The sequence below is a fragment of the Notechis scutatus genome, chromosome 1, assembly GCF_049901735.1.
Source record: "Notechis scutatus isolate UNSWTSFEM ecotype Mainland chromosome 1, rNotScu1.2, whole genome shotgun sequence".
NCBI lineage: Eukaryota > Metazoa > Chordata > Lepidosauria > Squamata > Elapidae > Notechis > Notechis scutatus.
In genome coordinates this window covers 153,020,266-153,042,267 of record NC_142009.1, presented here as the reverse complement: position 1 = coordinate 153,042,267, position 22,002 = coordinate 153,020,266, and the positions used below count along the sequence as shown (strand labels likewise).

The 22,002-nt window shown below is 36.9% G+C and overlaps 1 long non-coding RNA gene across 1 annotated transcript in view; it reads right to left on the bottom strand.

The window, feature by feature from the left end:
• Positions 1 to 10,980, bottom strand: part of LOC148133049 (uncharacterized) — a 31,460-nt gene extending 20,480 nt beyond the window's left edge. The window contains exons 1-2 of the long non-coding RNA XR_015747054.1: positions 10,963 to 10,980; positions 9,183 to 9,347 (exon numbers count right to left, since the gene is read on the bottom strand). This is a non-coding gene — a long non-coding RNA (uncharacterized LOC148133049). The remainder of the gene's footprint in view (positions 1 to 9,182; positions 9,348 to 10,962) is intronic.
• Positions 10,981 to 22,002: the final 11,022 nt, after the last annotated feature.

Sequence of the window (22,002 nt, the reverse complement as noted above, 5' to 3'; positions counted from 1 at the left end):
TAGTGATGGGTAGACCATTAGAAGATCTGAAAGCTGGGGACAAATCATCAGGGAGTATGTTGATCTTTATGGTCACCAAGGGGTGACAATAACTTGATGGCACACAATCAACCAATCAATACTAAATAGTTGTGGATTGGAAGGGAAGAATGAAGCTATTATTTATTAAGCTGAATGCAATTCCTCTACCTATTCTTTACTTGTGATTAGAACATGTTTGACTCTTGATTATCTTCAGAAACAATTCCAAATAGATGTTGTTTTTCTTTTGTTGTTTTTCAGCCTTACCGGGACATATGTAACCAAAGCTAGGTGTTTTTTTTTAAAGCCCTACTGAGTCATTAATGCCTTTCTCCCATACCTCTGGTAGCATTTCCTTCTTATTTGGGCAAAGGGTTTATTCTGGGTGTGTGCATATGTATACATCCGCATAGTAAAAAGTAAATAAGTCAGATCAGAATTGTTTCTGCATAGTTTGTTGTTTGGGTTTAATGAGCATCTGTCACACTGCAAATTACAGGCAGGTGCTCAGTGTGTGAAATCCTAGGAGGGGCCAGGTTCCATATGGCAGGCAAAGGTGTGCAAGCAACCTTCTCCCAACATCCAACCACAGCTCATCTTGAAAAGAAAAGATTAAGACAGCGTGAGCCACTGCAGTTTCTAGTGTTTATAGATTCTGTACGAATACTAGAGGCTGTCACTAAAGACTCCTTCAGCCATATCTTGCAGCATAAATATATAGAAGAGTTATTTAATAAAATATTTAATTGCTTAATGACATTGGGAAGAAGTTCTTGGGGATCATTAAGTTCTGATTTAAGCATGCAGATTTGGAATAATTGCCATCAGAGGGAGTCAGCAAATGCTTCCCTACTTGGTGACCAAACAGAAATAATTACTGAGAGTGAAGGAGCAGCACCAAATATTCACTCAGCAGCTGTTGCAATTCAGCTTCCAGTTCCAGTTAGGCTTCACATGAATATCCCCAGGCAATTGCAACTTTTATTATTAAAGTTGTACAGTTTTAAAGTAGGGCTACCGCATCTAAGCTGCAAAACTCCAGGAAACCACTAGATGGGGCAAGGAAATCCAATTCTTACTGCCATCCAATGGGCCTCCACATTTTTGCAGTCCAAAAGTAGTGCTAGCCTTACATGAAGAGTGGAGATACAATGCCAGAAATTCCACACTTCACTGAACCTGACAGTTTTTTCACTATCAGTATGAATGTATGAACATGTGGTTATCTGCATAATACAGTGAGACCGATTTCAATTAAGTTGCTTCTTACAGCAAACGTTATCTTGCTGAATTTATTTCCCCCACACATGCATAATTTTTAAAAATGTGAGACGTGACAGTCAATGTTTGTGAAAATGTTTGAAATTTTGAAATCAGATAAAGGGGACCAGCAATCATCCAGAAAAATTATGTAGGTGTTTCATTCTCTTTGACCTAATCACTCCCCGTAGTCCTCAACATACGACTACAATAGACCAAAAATTTCTGTGGCTAAGTGAGACATTAAGAGCATTCTGCCTCATTTTATGCCCTTTCTTGACACAGTTGTTAAGTGAATCATTGCATTTGTTGAGTGACATGGTTGTTGAGTGAATCTGGTCAGAAGGTCACAAAAGGGGATTACATGATCTGGGACACAGCAATCATGATAAATATGAGACAGTTGCCAAGTGTCTAGATTTTAATCATGTGATCCTGGGGATGTTGCAATGGTTGTAAGTGTGAAAAATGGTCAGTTTGTTACTTTTTTCAGTGTCATTGTTACTTTGAATGCTCACTAAATGAACTGTTGTAAGTTGAGGACTACTTGTACTTTTAAAAATGAATCATGGACTACAAAATGAAGTGTATGGATAAATGAATAGCCAAACTAGAAGTAAGGATGGTTTTGGGGGTAGCAAGGAAAGGAAGGGGAGTGATATAAACAGTTTTTGTTGTTTCTTTTCCTTTTCCTCTTCCATACTTTTATTGTCTCTGATTCTTATTCCTTTTCTGCACTCTAGATAACACTTTTAAGTCTCCATATGCCTTTATTCAGGATTTCAAACCAGATGGTAACAAACTTTTTAGCTATTAACCGGTCATGATAAGAGAGCCAGTTTAGTGTAATAGTTAAGGACTAGAAAGTGGGAAATGATGACTTCTAATCACACCTTAAGGTAGAAGCTGGGTGACCTTGGGCTTGTCACTTTCTCTCAACAATGGAAGGAGGCAATTATAAACCACTTCTGAAAAATCTTGTCAAGAAAACTCCAAGGCTTGTCCAAGTAGTCTCTGAGATTCAGAGACCATGGGATAGAAGGGGGGGGAAAAACACAAGATAAATCCTGAGCTCTTCAGACTTTAAGCATTCCAAATTACTTTTTAATAACACTTTAACAATTTCAGCTCTCATTTCCTTCCTTAAAGTTGAAAACTTTATGGAGGTAAATCAAAATCTTTTTCATAATATAATGCTTCCAGCGTTCAGAATTAGAAACCCAACCCTTTTTATGTAGTCTCAGAGGTACCCAATAAACCCTATAAAAATATTTGGTTGACTTGATTACTTCTTAAGATGATAGGATGCAACTTACTTTAAAATTTTAATCCATTTATTTATTAAAACAGAGCATTCAATTTCTTAGTTTCTTGCAAGCATTTCTTTCTTTCTTTTTCAATTGTATATAAAATTAACTGTAAATTTGGAAACTCCAAAAATTTTCTCCAGTAATGTTAATAATTTAAGATTTTTGGATGGTACTAATGCATTGGGCCCAAGATATAAAGTTGAAATATCTTTTCACTGAGTATATTACCAATCAATATCTTAAGGCAAATCAAATTGTTTTTTTACATCTAAGTTTTAAGAGAATGATTAGCAGATGGTTGAAAGTGTCAATCCAATTATTTGCCCAAGAATTCCAGAAGAAAAATTTGCCAGAAATTTTCAGTCTTGAATCAATCCATAATCTCAAAGTGTTGGATTCCACTTGCTTTCCCAATTTTATTCTTATTATTAATCTGAGACAAACAATTTGCAATATTTACCTCTGCCAAAAAAAATCTCGATGCCAAATATTTACTGCTATAATAATTCCAAGAGAAAGGAATCCAAACAATGCACTTATCAAAACTATACCAATTAATTGACTACCCTGATAATTTAGCAAAATGTGCTGTATCCATGCATTTTGTTAAAGGACACAGACAATTATGAACAAACATAAAATATTGACATACAGCAATAATTTGTATTTCACTTCAGTCCTTTAAGGTCCAACATATTATTGTATTGTTTAATGAAACGAAGACAATGCTTACAAATCAAAATAAATGCAAAACATCTGGATTTGTGAAGAAATAATTCCATTTCTGATCATTCTGACTAATGGAATTGTTAACCTTGGAATAAAAAGTATATTTATCCAAGACATGCTATTAAAATGTAAGTTGTGCCACATCAAAGTCTTTTTCCATATCCAGTATTACAACCATCATTAAATCCAATGTATATATTGTATATCAAGTACATCTAATAATAATTTATGATTATCCAGGTTTGTGCTTTTTAATTAAACCAGATTGTGTAGTGAACTGTTGATGAAAGTTTTGAGTCTTTGAGCCAAGGATGTGTTAAAAATATAGTATATAAATTTAACAAAGATTTAACTTAAACATTCTGTAGGTTATTTTTCCATTTTCAGAATTAAAAGGAAGGAAAAGCTTTCTACATAAAAGTGCCAGAATAAACCCAAAAAATAGTATGAGAGCAAGAAAGCAAATGAATACTTTATACCAATATATAGGAAAGCTGTCTGGACTTAGGACCTTGCCTAATATCACTGATTTAATACGTCCATTACTTCTTGCAGAGGCAATAACATAGCTAAATAGTCTTATTTTGAGTTTTATCTCATTGATTGAGAAAACCATTTAAAAACCATAATCCAAAAATATTAATTGGCACCATAAAGTAAAGTAAAGATGAAAAAGCGCTGATATATCAAATTTGAATCATTATATAATTTGCACAAAAAATCCTTAATTGTATAAATGGGGTTATTTTCAGTTTAAAAGTCAAATATTTATTAGATATTCCCATTTATTACCAGGAATCTTGTTATATACCATTCAGGAAGTATTTAGCATCACTGTATAATGAAGATCATGCTACATTTTAGAAAACATAAAAGCATTATTTTATTTATCTGTTATGTTTTTATAATGCCATCCTCCACTGACATCTGGAAATTTGCAATATAATCTGAATGAAACTGTGCATAATCTTATTTTCTAATGTTTTCAATTATATACGCTCCTTCTTTTTCCATAAGTCATAAGCAATAATCCATGCTTTGAAAGTATCCTGTACAGTTGCTGAGTTGGAAAAAAATATCTCTAGGTCAACATATGTTCAAACTGTTATTTGAAATGTTCAAACTTCTTATTTCATCATCACATAAGATGTGAATCTTTTAAAAGTGTAATTAAGTACCATTTTGAAACAATAATGTTTTTGTCTTTAAAACCATTGATAATATAGCAGAAGCCTGGTTGGAAATTGTAATGCAGCCTGTATCACAGTTATCTATCTGATCAAATAAAGATAAAAAATTAAAATAATAACGCAGTTGAATTTTAAAGGATACATGTGATTTAGGGATTCCCCTATTTTGTAAATGAGACACATTGGAGACTCAGCAGTTAATAATCATCAAGAAAATTAAGACCAAGAAAGGATTTTTATTTATTTTTTGTTAAGGGAAGGAGGAATACAGCTATTCTCTATCCATAGATAAAATAAACAAATTTAAAAGTGATTACTGTTCTTACAAAGTGAGATCAGTTTTAAATATATTTACAGCTATAATCTGTAAGGGCTTTAGACTTTCCCTGAGATTTCTTTTTCTTTTTACAACCCTGTAATCCGTTGCTTTGGGGTTGACTGAATAAATCTGAGCATTTACTGGTCACATACCCTTCCTGATGACTACTCGGAGTTCATGGCAAATGTTTTCTTTTTGCACCCTGATACAGAAACATCGGAGTGGGAGGTGAGAGTCTTCACCACCAGGCCACCACACCGCTCATATTTGCCATATATCCTGCAAACCTTTAAAAGCAAGTTATGCAGTGACTGTGTGGATTATCAGTCACATATTAACAGATGCTGAAACTTCCCTGAGATTATTATCTGATTTTATATCAAACAGAATACATGACATATTTTCTGAGGTTTCAAATTGTATCCATCATGAACTTTTACCTATGCTGAAATATGCACTAATAATTTCTTTTACCTTGAATTTCCTATACATAATCCATGTGATTATGCTTCACTGAGAGCAGTTACAGCAATTTGTTTCACTTATGTAGAAGGACAAATCAATGCTTAATTAGTTAAAGTTTATTATTAAAAGATGCTGGTGAGCAGACCATATGCCATTACTTTGTATTTATGTAAAGAAAACGATACTATAATGGCTGTTAGATTTTCCACAAAATAGGATTTTTGCAATGTCATCTTTATAATTGTCCATTGCAATTTGCTTAAATATTCTATCCGGCATATTACAAAAGGTATTAATTTGCAAATTTTATAGGTATAGACGATGAAATTGTACATGAGATATACACATGTATATTCAACCATGGTTCATATAAATATTTCAATTTGGAAATAAAATGGCACATATTGAACACCAAGATACATCAGATGGAATATGCATTTAACAAAAATACAGAGCCCTGTTATTTATTTATTTTTTCAGATTTAATTCAGTCCATATTGTATACTCTGATGAAGTCACTACATGCCTCAAACAGTTTAGGTTTTGATCTCGTGCCAGCACAGGCCTAACTTTTTAGCAGACATTATGGCAAAATAAAACTTTCTTGAAAACTTTATTGATTGATGAACTATTCTGGAATCAGTCCAGCTGCACAGATTTCACTCTGCTCCAGTGAAAGACTGCCAAATCAACAAACTTTTTCTGAGACATACCTTTGAATGGAAGTTGCACTTTTAACTATATCCTTTGCTTAGCTAGCAACAGGTGGACTTTCCAAAGAATATAAGAGAGAGACAGAGAAAGAGAGAGAGAGAGAGAAACTAAGTCTTAGAAACAGACAAAAAGTGCTTTAAAGACATTATGGCGGGACTTCAAAGGCTCACATAATTTGGACATAAGTAAAAGAATATTCATCACTGAAAATCAAATTGAGAAGTTGTTTGCTACTTTGCAAATTTTCTTTGCATGCATTCCACAACCCCCAGGGTTTTTCTCTGTATATAAACAATTCAACAGGCCATAGCCATACTGGCATTTGTACAATTTTTAATAAAAAAAATAGCAGCCACATTGAACAAGATCTCTAGGTAGGCAAAAAAACAAAAAACAAAACCACTCAAACCTAATTTGTACCAAGCAGAAGTAAGAAAGCTGTGGTATTTCTAAGTTATTTGGGTTTATTTTTAAAGCAAATGCCTTTCTTTAATAAGGTAGAAATAATATTTTGTCTGCATCAAGGGTAATGGAAATCTGTTGTTTTTCAGATATGGCTTCAGATTAAATATATTGTGGATACTTTACCAGCATGTTTCATTTCTGATAAGTGAGAATAACCATCAGAAGAAGAATGGGCTCCATACTATATGATGTATAAGATTTCCAAAACTGGATATCTGCCTTTTGAGAATGAACCCATCTATCCACGTTTTAAAAAGAAAGTTTGAATACATATTATAATCCCTAGACTGACCATTTTTTATGGGGGGGAACTATATAATTCCAGACTTAGTTTAAAATACAGGGAATTAGTTATACTTGCAGAACTCATAATGGGTACAGTTTTGTACCTACCCTGAAAATGAGTTAGATCAGTGGTTCCCAGAGTGGGTGGTACCACCCCCGGGGAGTGGTGGGATGACTTAGGGGGCGCTATGAGGCAAGGGGGGTGGCAGAGGAATGCTGGAGGTGGGCCCCTCGCAGGGCGCAATTCAGGGGTGGGATTCTACCGGTTCATTACCGTTCCCGGTAGTTCAGAGAACCAGTAAAACAGGCCCCTGGATGGCCCCACTCCTCTCCGCCCACTCCTCCGTTCCCTGCCCAGTCAATCCTGTGCCACTGATGGCCACAACGGCATGTTGCAGAAGCGGAGCAAGCAAAGCTGGAGGTCGGTAATTTTCACTGCAAAAGCCTCCAGCTGCTGCATTTTTTTTCCAGTGCGGCTGGAGTCCAGCGAAAATTATCAACCTCCGTCTTTGCTCTGCTCCTCCAATGTGCTGCTGCGGCCACATTCTAGGCAGGCTCACCCCATTGACTGCTGCACCACTCCACTTGGACTTGCTTGGGCAAGTCCCTCCAATGCAGCGAGCTCAATGGGGTGGACCTGAGGGGCTGGCACCTAGAATGCGGCCATAGCAGCGCATTGGAGAAGTGGAGCAAAGCCAGAGGTCAGTCATAAATTAGAACATTTCCTAAGCAACCGGCCATTAAGTGAGGACCACTTGTATTTGGTTTGCCAGTCACATGGCCATCTGGCCATGCCCACCCAGTCACATGACCATCAAACCATGCCCATCTGGCCACATGACCAGTAAGTCATGCCCAGCCAGCAAGCCACATCCACCCAGTCACATGACCACCAAAACCACACTCATGAATTAGGCCACACCCACAGAACCAACTGTTAAGAAATTTGAATCCCACCCCTGAGGGATGAGTTTGTAGCATCAAGGGGCGGTGGACTGAAAAAGTTTGGGAACCACTGAGTTAGATGAACTAGCAGAAGACATGATGAAAACTCGTTAATTTCACAGCATATTGACAGATTTAACCATAGTTCCAACTGGCAAACCATGCCCATTCTAGACCAATCCAAGTCAAAATATGCTAGAGAATTCCTTTAAGCCTGGCACTAGGAACAAGTCAACCATCAATACTAGACACATAGATAACATCTACCTCCTGTACAAAAGAGACAATCAACAAGCCAAAAAGGGAACAGAAAGACCAAAATACCTCCTCACCAGCAATCAACATTTGGGTGAGGATAGATTAACACCAAGGTTAACACTAAGAAGTAAACAATACCCCAACCAAACAACTGCCAAACAAGCTAACAGAAAACAGCCCAATCAAAGACCTTCCAAGACTGCTCCCACTAACACTAACAGGGCAAACTACTAAAATACAAATTGAAAGCAAATCCCACTCCCTACTAACACTGATGATATTACCTCGTTTGGGTGGTGACATGTCTGCAAGAAAACAACCAAGTGCAGAGAGCACTAAGAACCCACCAATGTTTATTATAATCTCATAGAATAAATACACATGGAATATATTTGAATTCCCCCGAATATTGATGTATTTCATGAAACAAAGTTTGAAAAGTAGTAAGTACCATGCTCTGGTATAATTTTGAGTTACCTAGTGTACCAAGAACCCAAGTATATTTCTCATTGGATAAAAGAAATCTCTCAGGGCACCAAAGTAATGATGTGTGGGCTTGAAAGCTCTGCCTACTCCATAAGGTCTAGCAAAGGCCTAAACATTTATCTGAGATTGACTCTAGATAATTTAGTATCATATCTAGAGTTATTCCACATGGCATGGGAGGAAGATGTCTTGTGAATCATTTCAGGAAGACATATATGTTTGATATCATCCCCAACCTACCACAAAAGAGTATGCACTCATATTTACCTGTTCCATTTTTAAAGTAGTATTTTTCACATTTTACCAATGCAAACCATGCTATTTGGATTATCAGGTTGACCTCCTGAGATACTTTTTTTTCAGACCCTTGTCTTTGCTAGAGAATTAGGAGCCCAACCTGTCAAAATTGCCAACTGATTTCTAGGCCACCGGGTCTTAGAAAGATAGCAAGGGAAATTGCTCTTTCTGTCACCAATTCTAGGCTAAGTTAGCATGATAATGTCATAAATTAGGATTCTGTTAGTAGTATCAAAAATGTTGCAGTAGTCTTCTGGAAGAGGTTGCCAATGAGAGAAGAAGGTTTTAAGTCAACACTGTTGTCTCACTGACGGCAGAAAAAATGTTAAGGGCTTCTAGTTTTGCCCTGGAAAATTTTCTCCGTTTATTCAACGCCCATACACCCAGTACAATTATCACATCATCAGTAGCTCATATTTTCCATGAATTTTGGCATACCTGTGTGGAACTGCAGATTTGTAGGAGCTTCTCTTCAAATGCCAAATGGGACAGCCAGCGCATTTGAACTATGAAGTGATTCAAAACTTGCCAAAAGCATTTGACAGCAAACTGGGAGACTAAAACTGGTACATATGCAGCCATGACAAAATACATAGTAGATATCTAGAATAGAAGCTAAACCAATTTATGAAAATTTATCTAATCAAACTTATGGAAAAAAACAACAACCCTGTGTCCTTATGTAGTACACATCACACAGTATGACAAATTTAGATGTTTGGGGAAAAATTAGGAAATAAATTATGAAACCAATAAAATAATATGGATTTGAACAGCTGTTAGTAATAATCTTCAATGTTCAATATGTAGTATATCTAGGAAGTTGTCAGTGGTTGGACAAACCAAAATATGCATGTAGGTATCTCAGTAGGTATCTGTGACACCTGACAAATGAATTTTCAAACTCATGTTTCCATTTTTCTGCACACAATCAGGATGTGGAGAATGAGGAAGATAATCCTTCAGAGAAAGAAGAAAAAGCACATCTCACTGAAATGATGGCAGTTTTTTGCACGAACATAGTAATATAACCCTATATGAGGTGGTCCTCGATTTATGACCACAACTGAGCCCAAAATTTCCATTGCTAAGCAAGACAGTTGTTAAGTGAGTTTTGTTCCATTTTATGACCAATCTTGCCACAGTTGTTAAGTGAATCACTGTAGTAAAGTTAGGAGAACTTTTGTTAAGTGAATTCCCCATTGACTTTGTTTGTCAGAAGGTCCCAAAAGTTGATCACATGACCCCGGGACATTACAACCATCCTGAATACATGCCAGTTGCCAAGCATCTGAATTTTGATCATGAGACTATGGGGATGCTATAATGGTGAAAAATAGTCGTAAGTCACTTAATTTAATCCAGTTGTAACTTCAAGCAGTTACTAAACAAATGGTTGCAAATCGATTCTTGCTTCTGTACTGGCTTTATGGCCTGACCTCTTGAAAGATAAAGTGGCAATGCTGCTACAATCGTTGTCTTATGGCGCCATTGCATATACTTGTTTTCAAATCCGGGCTCCGATGTCACTTGCTTGGTTTTGTTTTGCTGGCCCTACACTCCTCCTTTCCTAGTGGGGGCATGTGAAGATTCTGTGGCTTCCACTCAGATTCCTTAACACTTTGTAATTGTATCATTGTGTATTTGTCACTTTGCACAATCCAAAGTTACGCTCTGCCTGCACAAATACACTGTTATACATCTTGTTCTTCCCAGAAAGTGCTTCTGAAGCATTCTGTTATCAGTAGTTACCAGTACTCAAAAATAAGCCCCACCAAATTCAGACTTACTAAAGGTAAGCAGGATAACAGCCCATGGAATTAATGGGATCCAAGCAGAACCCATGTGTTTATTCTGATATTTGGATCTAGTTCAGACAGTGAAGCATGTTTTACTTCATACACCAATCGTTCAAACAAATTGAGGTGTCATATTGGTTAATACAGGCTAGATCATGCTTAAAACATTCGAAAGACAGACTGCTATTAAGAATAAAACAAAATTGCTCTTTAGTCCAAAAATCCATTTAATTTTTAAGCCTGTTTCCTGGGAGTGGGGGGACAGGGTTTTTAGCTTTACTTATAGCTAGAATGTGCCATTACAACTAGAATTAATATTATGTGTCAATGGTTCTTTGATAGGCTGTAATTGTATTGTACTGAAATTGCTTGCTAAGATTTTGAATATATATTTACAGCAGCAAAGCTTGTTAAAATACCTCTCTGGCAAGGTTCTCTCTTTCCAGCATATGCCTCAGCTTCCAAAGGTAATGAACTCTTTCATAATAAATGCCAAGGCATAATGTGAGCAATTCTCAGCTTCCAGGAACCATCCCATAATGAGTCAACTGCCTATTCTGTGTCAGAGGGTTGTTTTGTCTTTAATATTTGATGAAGAGATTCAGATGCCCTGACAGTGAAAATATTTAACCCAAAGGACCTAGAACCCCGGCTATTTTTCTGCAAAGTAGCCATTGAGCTGTGCATTGGAACACTACTACAATCCCCAATGCATATTCATGCTCTTTGATACTCTCTCTAAGTGGATTCAACCACATGCTGTCCAGATGGAAACCTGGCTAAATCATTACATTATATTGAAATAACCCAATGCCACCTGTTTCACTTGGGGTTCCTGCCAACATTTCCCCATAAAACATTTATTTTGCTAATATTTTAGTTGGTCACCACAGAAGGACACTTGAAGTTAAAGATTTACCATGTGTGTGCAGCACTCTGAGCTGACCTTTTTCTATGCCTGTAAGGGGAGGCAATGTTACCATAGCTTACATTTAACTCTCTGTGATATTTATTGGTGTTCTGCAGAAATTAAATAGTAATAATAAGGGTTTTTTTCCCACTCCACTGGAACTTCAAACAAGAAATAGGCTAGCTCTATAAAGACCTTCATACAGTAATAAATGATGGATTTAAACAGTCAGTAGGAGCAGTGGGAATTTGAAGGCAGGTGTACACAAATATAAGTCCCGAGAGATTCCTGTTGCTCCAAATTTTAAATGCAGTCCTCAGACTCCCACCCCGTGGAAGAAGACATGATTAAATATCTTGGGAATAATACTAATCACATTAATTGTGATTGACTCATTTAGTTTAATTTGCATTTATATTTAAATTAACTCAAGGATAGCTTTTATCCTGGCCCTGTTAATTTATTTATCCTGGCTATACATGCTGATTGGAGTACAATTCCTAGCATACCATTCAAACACAAAATAGTGTCCTGGCTTGGCAAAAAAAATGTGTACTGTGATAAAATCTCTAGGGAGAAAGTTAGATCTTCAGTCAGGAAAATGGGCATTTCCCCATTCCTATCACCAAATATAGCAGGGTCATGTTTTTCAAAATACCACATGTTGAAGTACATAACTCATATTATTTCCAAAGGACTCAAATTCAGAAGGATTTGATAAAGATAGCAAGTTAATACTCTCTTATTAGAAGAAAATCTGGAAACTTGTGGTCTCTGGTTTTTCAACCACCATCCTTTATTATGCTTCCAGGACTAGTGGAGGTTGCAAATCTTCTGGATGGCATCAAGTGGCTTAATCTGCTGTGACACTGTAACCCAGTAGTTTAATCTCACTAATTATAAGAATAAGTCTCATGGAAGGCTGTAACTGAGTCTGAATTCCTCTGTATATGCAAAGCATGTGCTTTGCATGGAAGGCGCTGAATACAAAATATTGTCTCACATCAACTTTGGGCCATCTGCAAGGACAATTTCTTTGGCAGGTTCTCAACCATGTCAACTTTTTGGCACATATCTTGGAGGTACTCCCAAATTCATAGATTGCAATACATAGAGTTGTAATTGCAGGAATGTTCCAATCTCGGATGGCTGTGGTTACGCTGCCGTGGAAGATCCTTCTACTTGACAAGCAGTGTGGGTTCCAGCACGCTGTGTTCATCCGTATCATGGCATGGCATCAGGGCCTTCACAACCTGATTCCAGATTTCAATCTTCATCTGAATACGGAAGTCCATCTTCCAAGGTCAATGCGCCCACAACCCATCACTTGGGGCCAGGTTAAATCTACTACATATCAAGCTCAACAACAACTGCAACAGGCCTCATTACCTCAGACTCCTGAAAATCTTGCTGCTGTTTTTGCTATTATTACTGCTAACTCTGTTACCATTTTACTTTGTATTTTCTTGTTTATGGTTAATAGTGTTTCTGCTCAAAATGACACTTCTGTGGTTTGTCTTAACCCTAATTTGTGGGTTCGTCATGCCCAATACATGTTTATGACCCATGGCACAAATATTACTTTATACTATGAGCCCCCAATGGCATTTGGTCAAATTTCTTTTACCCCTAACTTGATCATGTCTTCTACATTTATTGTCTCACAACTACAATCTATTTCACACTCCTGGCTATTTTCTACACCCCCTATGCAATTGAATTCTGTCCATTGGCGTTACTTGAAAGTTAGTCAATTTACAAGGGGTCTGTGTTTCTGTTGTCATGCTAAACACACTTGGCTTCATAATTGGTCTGATTATGATGCTGCTCAGCACATATTAAAAAAGCTAGGAAATTATAGTTATTGTTCTGACTACTATTGGTTGTCAGGTACCTTTAATTCTTCTTTGCATGGAATTAATATAGCTCCTGATATGTATCCTGACAATTTTCCTATTTTTAATGCCTCTGATCAATCTAATACAGGATCGATATGTGCTGATTGGCAGCTTAAGGATCCTAATATGTGGTTCTTTTTCGATAAATATGCCACTAATGTTCATCCTCAGAATTATCAATGTGCAACTATAGGTTATTTTACTCTACCTGTTCAAATAGGTACGCTCCCATCAACTCGACAGTGGCGTTCCTCTCTGGGGCCTACATGTAATGATGAAGTCATTATTGACACACAATTGTCTTCTGGTTCTACACTTGGCCATGCATTGGCAGGGGTCGTTACAGGAGTCCTTACTCTAGACTCTTATCCTGGCATAATTGCTCAAGAAAACAGATGATCTATTTTTGGTCTCACCTGCAGACTTGAAAAATCCATCAATGCTACTGCTGCTATTATTCGTGATTTGCAGCATGAAATAGAAGACTTAAATCAAGATGTCTTACAGCAGCGTTTTGCCATAGACTATCTTTTAGCCCGTCAGGGAGGTTTCTGTACGTTAGTTGGACGCCGTGGATGTGCTGTGCATTTTCATTCTTTGAATAAAACTATTGAGGATGAGCTTGCCAATTTACAATCATACATTCAAAATAATATCCATGCTCATTACTCACCTTTTGAGTGGCTAACCAATTGGCTCCCTGATTGGTCTTGGCTCAGACAGTTTTTCTTTTATGCTATAATTATTACCCTGTTTCTCCAACAATACGGCCTCCCCCAATAGGAAGTCCCAGCATGTTTTATAGGCATGAAATGAAATTAAGTCCCTCCCCACAAATTAAGGCCTATATTAAAACATGCGAAATGGGGGAAATGGCAGGGGGCTTGCTGTTAGGAAGTACTTTTGTTGCACACCCGGATATGGTGCTGCCTGCGTTGACCCTGATACAAAGTGCCCCACCAACGCCGAGGTCAACATCCAAGCCGCCGCCCCCCCCTAAGATGCAAGGGGGAAATTAAGTCACCCCGAAAGACGGCCTAGCCATTTTTTGGGCTCAAAAAAAATAAGACCCAGCCTTATTATATGAGAAACACGGTATTATTGTACTAATTGCAACCTGTTGTTTTATTCAATGTATTCCAAATTTATTCACATTGTTTCGTCCCGCTTCCCCCTCTCTTAACCCTCTACAATTGCGATACATTTATAAATCTTTGAATCCTCCATTTAAAATAAAAAACAAGGATACGTAGAGTTGTAATTGCAGGAATGTTCCAATCTCGGATGGCAAACCTCAGATAAAGAATGTTTCCAAGCAAATACAACTCAGGCAAACAAAGTCACTAATCTATGGATAAAGGAGAATTAGAGATGGGAAGTAAACATATGTTAGACTTTAACTAGAGATAATTAATTGTATGGATTACTGTACTAAACAGTAACGAAAGTTAAGCAGTAACCAAAGTTAACCAATGATGGAGGATAACTAAAAATGTATATAAATGCAAGACTATACTCCAATAAAGTTCATCATGATTCAGTTGTTCATGATCAAACAACTCGACTGCCTCATCATTACAACACCCCTGTATGGAAAATGACTGAAAGGTCCAGAGACAATACCAAATTAAGGAATAAAGTCAAAACATATGTTCATGCAGAGATGCAACTGGAAGTCTTCTACATACAGTACATCGAAACTCTGTGATTAGTTAGTGCTATTTTAATTATTTGATTTATTATTTCTCACAGAGATGTTGCTGTACCATGAAGATAAAGTCACCTTTGATTCAAGCTCAATTCCTAGTGATTTAATAAACAATAGCCATGCAGTTTTCTCATAACAATATATAAATAGCTTACCATCAACTCTTTCTTCTGAATTTTGTGTGTGTGTGTGTGTGTGTGTATGTGTGTGTGTGTGTGAACTTCCCAGTCAATCCCTGGTATTCTTCCATTCATTGGATAACAATAGACAGTGTTTCAAGAATTTTGATAATGGAATGTCTATAGTATAGTTCTCATTTTTAAAACCTTGTTTAAAAAGAACTCTGGTTTTTTTTTCCACTTAAAGTCATCTTGGAACTCACAGACATTACAGTAACCAATTAAGGAGGATCACAACAACAATAAAGCACCCATTTGACTGTTTCAATTCCTGGGCCAATATCACCCCCAAGACAGATAATTATATAATTAAGCTATCTATTTCTCTGCGTATGTACTAAACACAAAGGGAGCTGACACACAATGAATTCTGCTGTGCTTTTGTTCTATGCATGAAATACGAAATAATCATCTCTCTCTTTTTTTTAAGTACTTGACCTTTAAATTGACATCCCCTTCCCCCAACAGATTAAAATGATTCCTCAAAGGAATATTGAATGTCCTGCTCCTAATTCAGTGAGAGAATTGCCCATTAGTCACTTTTAGAATTTTGTATCCTTAAGTGACTGATTATAACAAAAGAGGCCAGCTCTTGGTTATTGAACTTCTGTGAATGCTATTGCTTTTCAATTCTTCTTCTTGAGCACATATTCAGACAGAGACTGCATGAATTGTAGTGGCATTCACAGTATTCCATTCACTATCAAGTGAATATCAGTTTCAACTTTGCACCATTGCATAAGGGGAGGGGTAAGATCCATGCTAGATCAGACTAAATACCCATTTAGTGCAGTATTCTGCACTTGTTGTAGCCAACAGAATGCCACTAAACAAGACAAGGGCATCACCCCAGGCTTCCGCTCATGTTCTCCACCAAGCAATATTAAGAGACAATCTGCTACCCCAATATAAGAATGATTTATTACCCACCATAACTAAGTAGTCAGTGAGAGTTCTTATCCCTGATCCCATTCCCTTTTAAAAGCAATCACTTTCAAATGCCTTAGTTTAAGTGCTGCTTTTTATCTGTTCTGAATTTCCCCTAATTTTGCTTCCTTGACCAACCTAGGACTCTTAACATTTTTAAAGAAGAAAAATTTCACTCTGTCTACACATCGATCATTCACTACACCATGGACAATTTTATCCATCTCTATCACATCTACTTTTAATTCTCTTTTCTCTAAAATAAGAAGCTCCAATATCACGTATCATATTGGGTTACACAAGCCAATCCTACAAAGCAGAATAGACTTTAAGTTATTTATATAAATTGATGGGGCAAAAAGGTATGGTTTTAGTTGTTATTTTGTCTATTTATTTAATTGTTATATGTTATATTCACTGCAATGCACAAAGACAACTCAATATAGTTCCTCTCACCTCCTGTCCAGGATAACATGATATCTAAGAACTGAAGCTTCCCTCGTTTCTTTTTCTATGTATTATTTACCTGTCCTTCTTGTTAAATTTTATTTTTCTGTTAACAATTCATGGATAAACTGACGAATGGCTCCTAGAAGTTTGTACTTAAATGGAAATTGATGAGACTCCTTCCTCTTTGGCATGTGGAGAAATAACATTGCATTATCATGAATGACTTAACAGGTTAACTCATTGGGCATCAATGACTATACCTAGATTTTCAGACGAAACGTTCAAGCGTGAATGCAGAAAGTGAATATTCAGTGACATGTGTTTCATGGTCTTGTATGCTGTAAGTATTTTGCCAACCAGCTGGAATGTAGTTTGGTGCTCTGTAGTTGCCAAGAAAAATCTCAATGATATCCTTGAATGTTTTCCAGGCAATTTTCTCTGGCCCCACTAACAGATCTTTAAACCACTTGTCATTGATGATATACCTGATCTTTGGACCAACAAATATGCCTTTCTTAATCTTGGCTTTGGTTATCCTTGGAATCATCTGTCTTAAATAATGAAAACCTTCACCTTCCTTGTCCATTGCTTTCACAACATTTTTCATCAGTCTGAATATTATGTGAAGTAGAGGAAAAATACCTTTGTCATTTCAACAAGTAGTTCATGTGCCACGTTTTTCTGTCCTGGAACCAAATTTCTTTTTAATGTAATGTGACTCTCTTGCACGGCTGTCCTATTCACATATGCAACAACCGTACTTGGCATAGCTGAGCTACTTTTCAAAAGCAGAGCCACTACTTTTAATTCTCCACATATTCCAGTTGTACTTGGTGTACAGGATGTGTTTCAACAACAGTTTCATGTTTTCACATGTTTCTTTCATGTGTAGCCAATGTACTGAAGGGTGTACATTGCTATTGTGTAAAAATAGAAGATTTCTATAAAATGATATGTGACAGTTTAAATTACAGGTTGTTTGTGATTAGCAGCCAAAACTTATAAGATACACCCAAAAGTGTTCAGGAAGTCCAAATGTTGTCCAGTGAAGTATTAAATGTTTGTCCTCTATGAGAGTAATAACCCACTAATAAATGTTTCATAATTTATTGAGGAATGATGTGATTTGGTCCATCTGTTCTCCTGCATGGAACTTGACACACATATACAACAGGATGGACTTATTCAGTATATATTAAGAGACTATATTTGCTACACTAAGGAAATGTGGATGGGTCCTACATAGTCTGGAGAGAGATGTTTCATTGCTGAGCAGCTATCCCCAAGCACTACTACAACAAATTAGTGATGTTTCAGAATTGTGTGTTCCCTCAAGGTCTTTCAAAATAAAACAAAAGTTCAAGATTTTATGAGGTGTGACAAAAGACCTTTGGAGGAAATGGCAAATGTCTGACATTAAGTATGTATGCTTTTTTCTCCATGTTGTATTTTCAACAGCATCTTTATTCTCACACATTCACAAGAATTGGCAAAGGATATATTAACAAATGAATCCCAACTAATGGATTCCTAGAAAAAAAAATGTCATTGAAAGTCCAGCTGCATCAGCCTGTGAAATGCTGTTTTTCTCCTGTCCATTGTGCTAATCAATGCAGCCAGCTGCCACTAAGGACAAAAAGACGATTAAGCAGATGACCTGATTTATGGCTAAAATAGCAAAAGTTCACATGTGTTTTTTAATGCTATCCCTGGAAAAATCAGATGGCATCCTGGCTTATCTATCTGAAGTCAACGGAGGTGCACTCATTTATGCCAGCGATGAATTTATCCCAGGAGATACATAGTAATATGACTTCATATTAACACAGGTAGGAAGAACTTCTGCTCTGAAATTAAAACCTGATTTTTAATCACTGGTATAAGGGCAAGCTAAAGTGATTGTATAAATGGATGCGCTTTGATCCTGAACAGCATGGAAGCAGGATATAATAGGAAAATATCTGAAACATCTTTCTGGTCATACTGCAATAATGTTCTTGTTGTTGTTTTTTTTTTTTAAAAAAGAATATTCAAAGGTTAATATAATCTGGAACTGCCACAGACAAATATTAAAGATTGGGCAGGAAGATTATAGTGCATATTGGACTCTTTTAAACAACCTTTCTCTCACCTGTGAAGAAAAGGCTTAGAATGTCTTATTTACTTTGCCATGGCTCCCACCCTCTGGAACATCATGCCCCCCTGGGTTGAAATCCACACCCACCCTTTTGATCTTCCAAAAGAGCCTGAAAACATGGCTATGCCATTTGGCCTGGGGTCCCAAAGGGGACATGTCATACTGGAGATGGTTATTGGACTGAGATAAAAGCTCATCTTCTCTTCGTGTGCATTTTGCTCCCTTCCTTGCCATCTTTGTTAATTCTTAAATCAATTTTAGTGTTCATATTTATTTTTAAATTGTTTGAATGTTTTATCCTGTTGCTTTTATTGATTGTAAACCACCTAGAGTCAACTTTAGGCAAGATTAATGGCACATACTGTAGGTTTAATAAATAAATAAATAAACCACTGCAGTGTCAACTATAGGTGAATATTTCAACTCCCCCATTCCCAACACTTTCCCAATAAGTAATGTTTTATTTTACTTATTATTTATTTTATTTTATTTTAATGTTTTATTTTACATCACTTAATGTTTCTTCCAGAAATAAAAATATTGAATTTGGAGACATGAGGAAAATAAAATTCCGGATCATTTTTCATAAATTTGCTGAAAATAAAATTCAGGATTAGAAAATATTGATAGAAAATAGTTTCCAAATTTCAGAAAACAATATTGATGGTGATACATAGTCAGCCTTGGACAGAGATGTATATAAGTTATAGATGATACCATGACCCATGTCAACAGATCTCCCGTGACTTCACATTGATGTTAAATAGGAATGGGGAGAAAGGAGAGCTCTGCAGAAATATGCATAACAACATTTTGGAAAGAGGATTTTATCTCTATTCAGTTGTTACCCTCCAAGAATACTCTAGGCATCTCTTGTACTACTTTATCTTCTGGAGCTCCTCTGAAAACCAAGTGTCTCTCTGGAATATATGTACATAGGCCCAATCTGATCCAAAATAATCTCCCAATCTCCTAACTTTTTATTCCAAGTGGTAACTAACAACTCAATTGAATTGTGTATTGGAACCCCTGGTACAATTCCAAGCTCCCTCTGGAATTCCATTGTCAATCAGTCACTTATGATCAACCACTTGAATAGGTCCTTCCTCCCTGTAGTGGAAGGCAACAGGGCTGTCTTAACAGCATTATGGGCCCTGGGCAAAGCAATATACTGGGGCCCCTATGACAACTACTCACAGGAATGTAAATGGTCAATAAAATTAAATATATATTTGCATGTCAGTATTAATTTAAAAATGCAGTAAAATGTAATAAATATGTAGCTGTATTTATATGATACAAGGTGCATTGAAGGGTTAACATACACAGATTAGTATGGGGCCCCTACGCTTGTGGGGCCACGGGCAAGTGCCCATCAGGCCCATGCATTAAGACACCCCTGGGAGGCAACCTCAGAAGACTCGAGAGCCAACAGAGAGTAATTTTCCATGCAAACAGATTAATTGTAATATACTCCAATTCCAGATCACAACATATTGCTCCAAGATTTTTTTAAAAAAATATCTAAGAGTAAACCATATCAAGAAATAGGCCATAGAAAACAGATCAGATCAATGGTGGTCATGGAGTCCCAAGCAGCCTATGAGTTCACACCTAGGGATAGCAGACTGAACCCCTCCACCCGGGGGGCACCATTGATACTGGAGAATTCCAGTGCCACCCTGGCCATAGAGTCAAGCAGCCCATGAGGTTGCAGTGGAGCAAGGGGGTGATATACAAACAACAGTCCCCTTTGATCCTTAGATTACAACTTTAAAAATAAAGTCTCACACATTTCTGCTGATTTAAGAATCGAAATAAGGAATGCTAATGCAGCCATGATAAAGAGCCCATAATTAAAGCAAAGATCCAAACAGTACACAGGAAAAGATGGTACTCTATTTTCTAGAAAGAACATCTTAGATTTTGAAGAGCTTTCATGGGGTGCTATATTCAACCAGGTGATAATACGTTTATCCGTGTATATACCACCTTTCCACACATTCCCTGTGAGGTTGTCAACATTTTAAATATGACACTGGCATTAGTACAAGTCAATATAATACCGCATATGAATTAATATAATAGGATTGGGCAGCCTGAGGCCTTTCTGCTGCTGCTGGGGCCCACTCCAATCAGGATTGCCGAAATCAGAATGCAATTCCCATTCTGAGATAGCCTAGAAGCCCTGTATTCAAACTATATTGGCACAATGCCCTCCGTGTGGAAAAAATACTTTTGATGCAAAACATGAAAATTCAGGTTAGAGGTTGTTTTCCCAGAAAGCTATGGGCAGGCTGTAGAAGATGACATCTATTTTAGCCAAACAGTTCAATCTTGGTTTCATCAGACCAGAGAAACTTGTTCCTTCACAGTCTGAGAGTCCTTCGGGTGCTTTTTTGTAAAGTCCAAGCCGGCTTTCATTTGTTTTGCACTGAGGAGAGGCTTCTGCCACTCTGCCATAAAGACCAGATCAGTGAAGGGCTGCAGTCGTGGTTGTGCTTCTGGAACTCTGTCCCACCTCCACACAGGATCTCTGGATCTCAGGATCTCAGTCAGAGTGACTAATAAATCCTAGGTATCAAAAGGCCTAGATTTTTTTTCTGTGAGAGCCAGATTGGTGTATTGATTAAAACCCCAGGCCCAAAACTGGGAGACTGTGAGTTCTAGTCTTACCGTGGGATGAAATCACCAGGGTGATCTTAGGCCAAACACTCTCTCTTGGCCCTAGGAAGAATCAAAGGCAAGCCACTCCTGAAAATCTTGCCCAAAAAACTGCAGGAATTAGTCAAAGGCACACATACAGAGAAACCGCTTGTTTTGTAGAGGTATTTTTATTTTTCAGTAGTGGATATAACTTAGAATATGTGATGAGTTTTATCATTACATTATCATAACATGCTGTAATTCAATGATGCTGCCTTAAGATTATTTGAATTACAGAAAGAAGTATCATCAATATATTTATTCATTCACTGAAATTATTCCCAGCCACAATCAATAAAGAAGAAATGCATATTCTACAAATGCAGTGCAAGAAATGGTTAAGCCTAGTATACTTTTCACATATAAGAACAAGAGATCTACAAAGTTTTATCTTTTTTGTTTCTAATGAGGAAAAAAATAAAAAGCAATGACATTTTAAAAAAATCATTTTTAGTTATTCTGATTTTGGTGGAATATCTCTACAATAAAGTTGTCACTATTATTATTTCTTGGGAGTTCTTTTTTTTTTAAAGAGTATATTCAT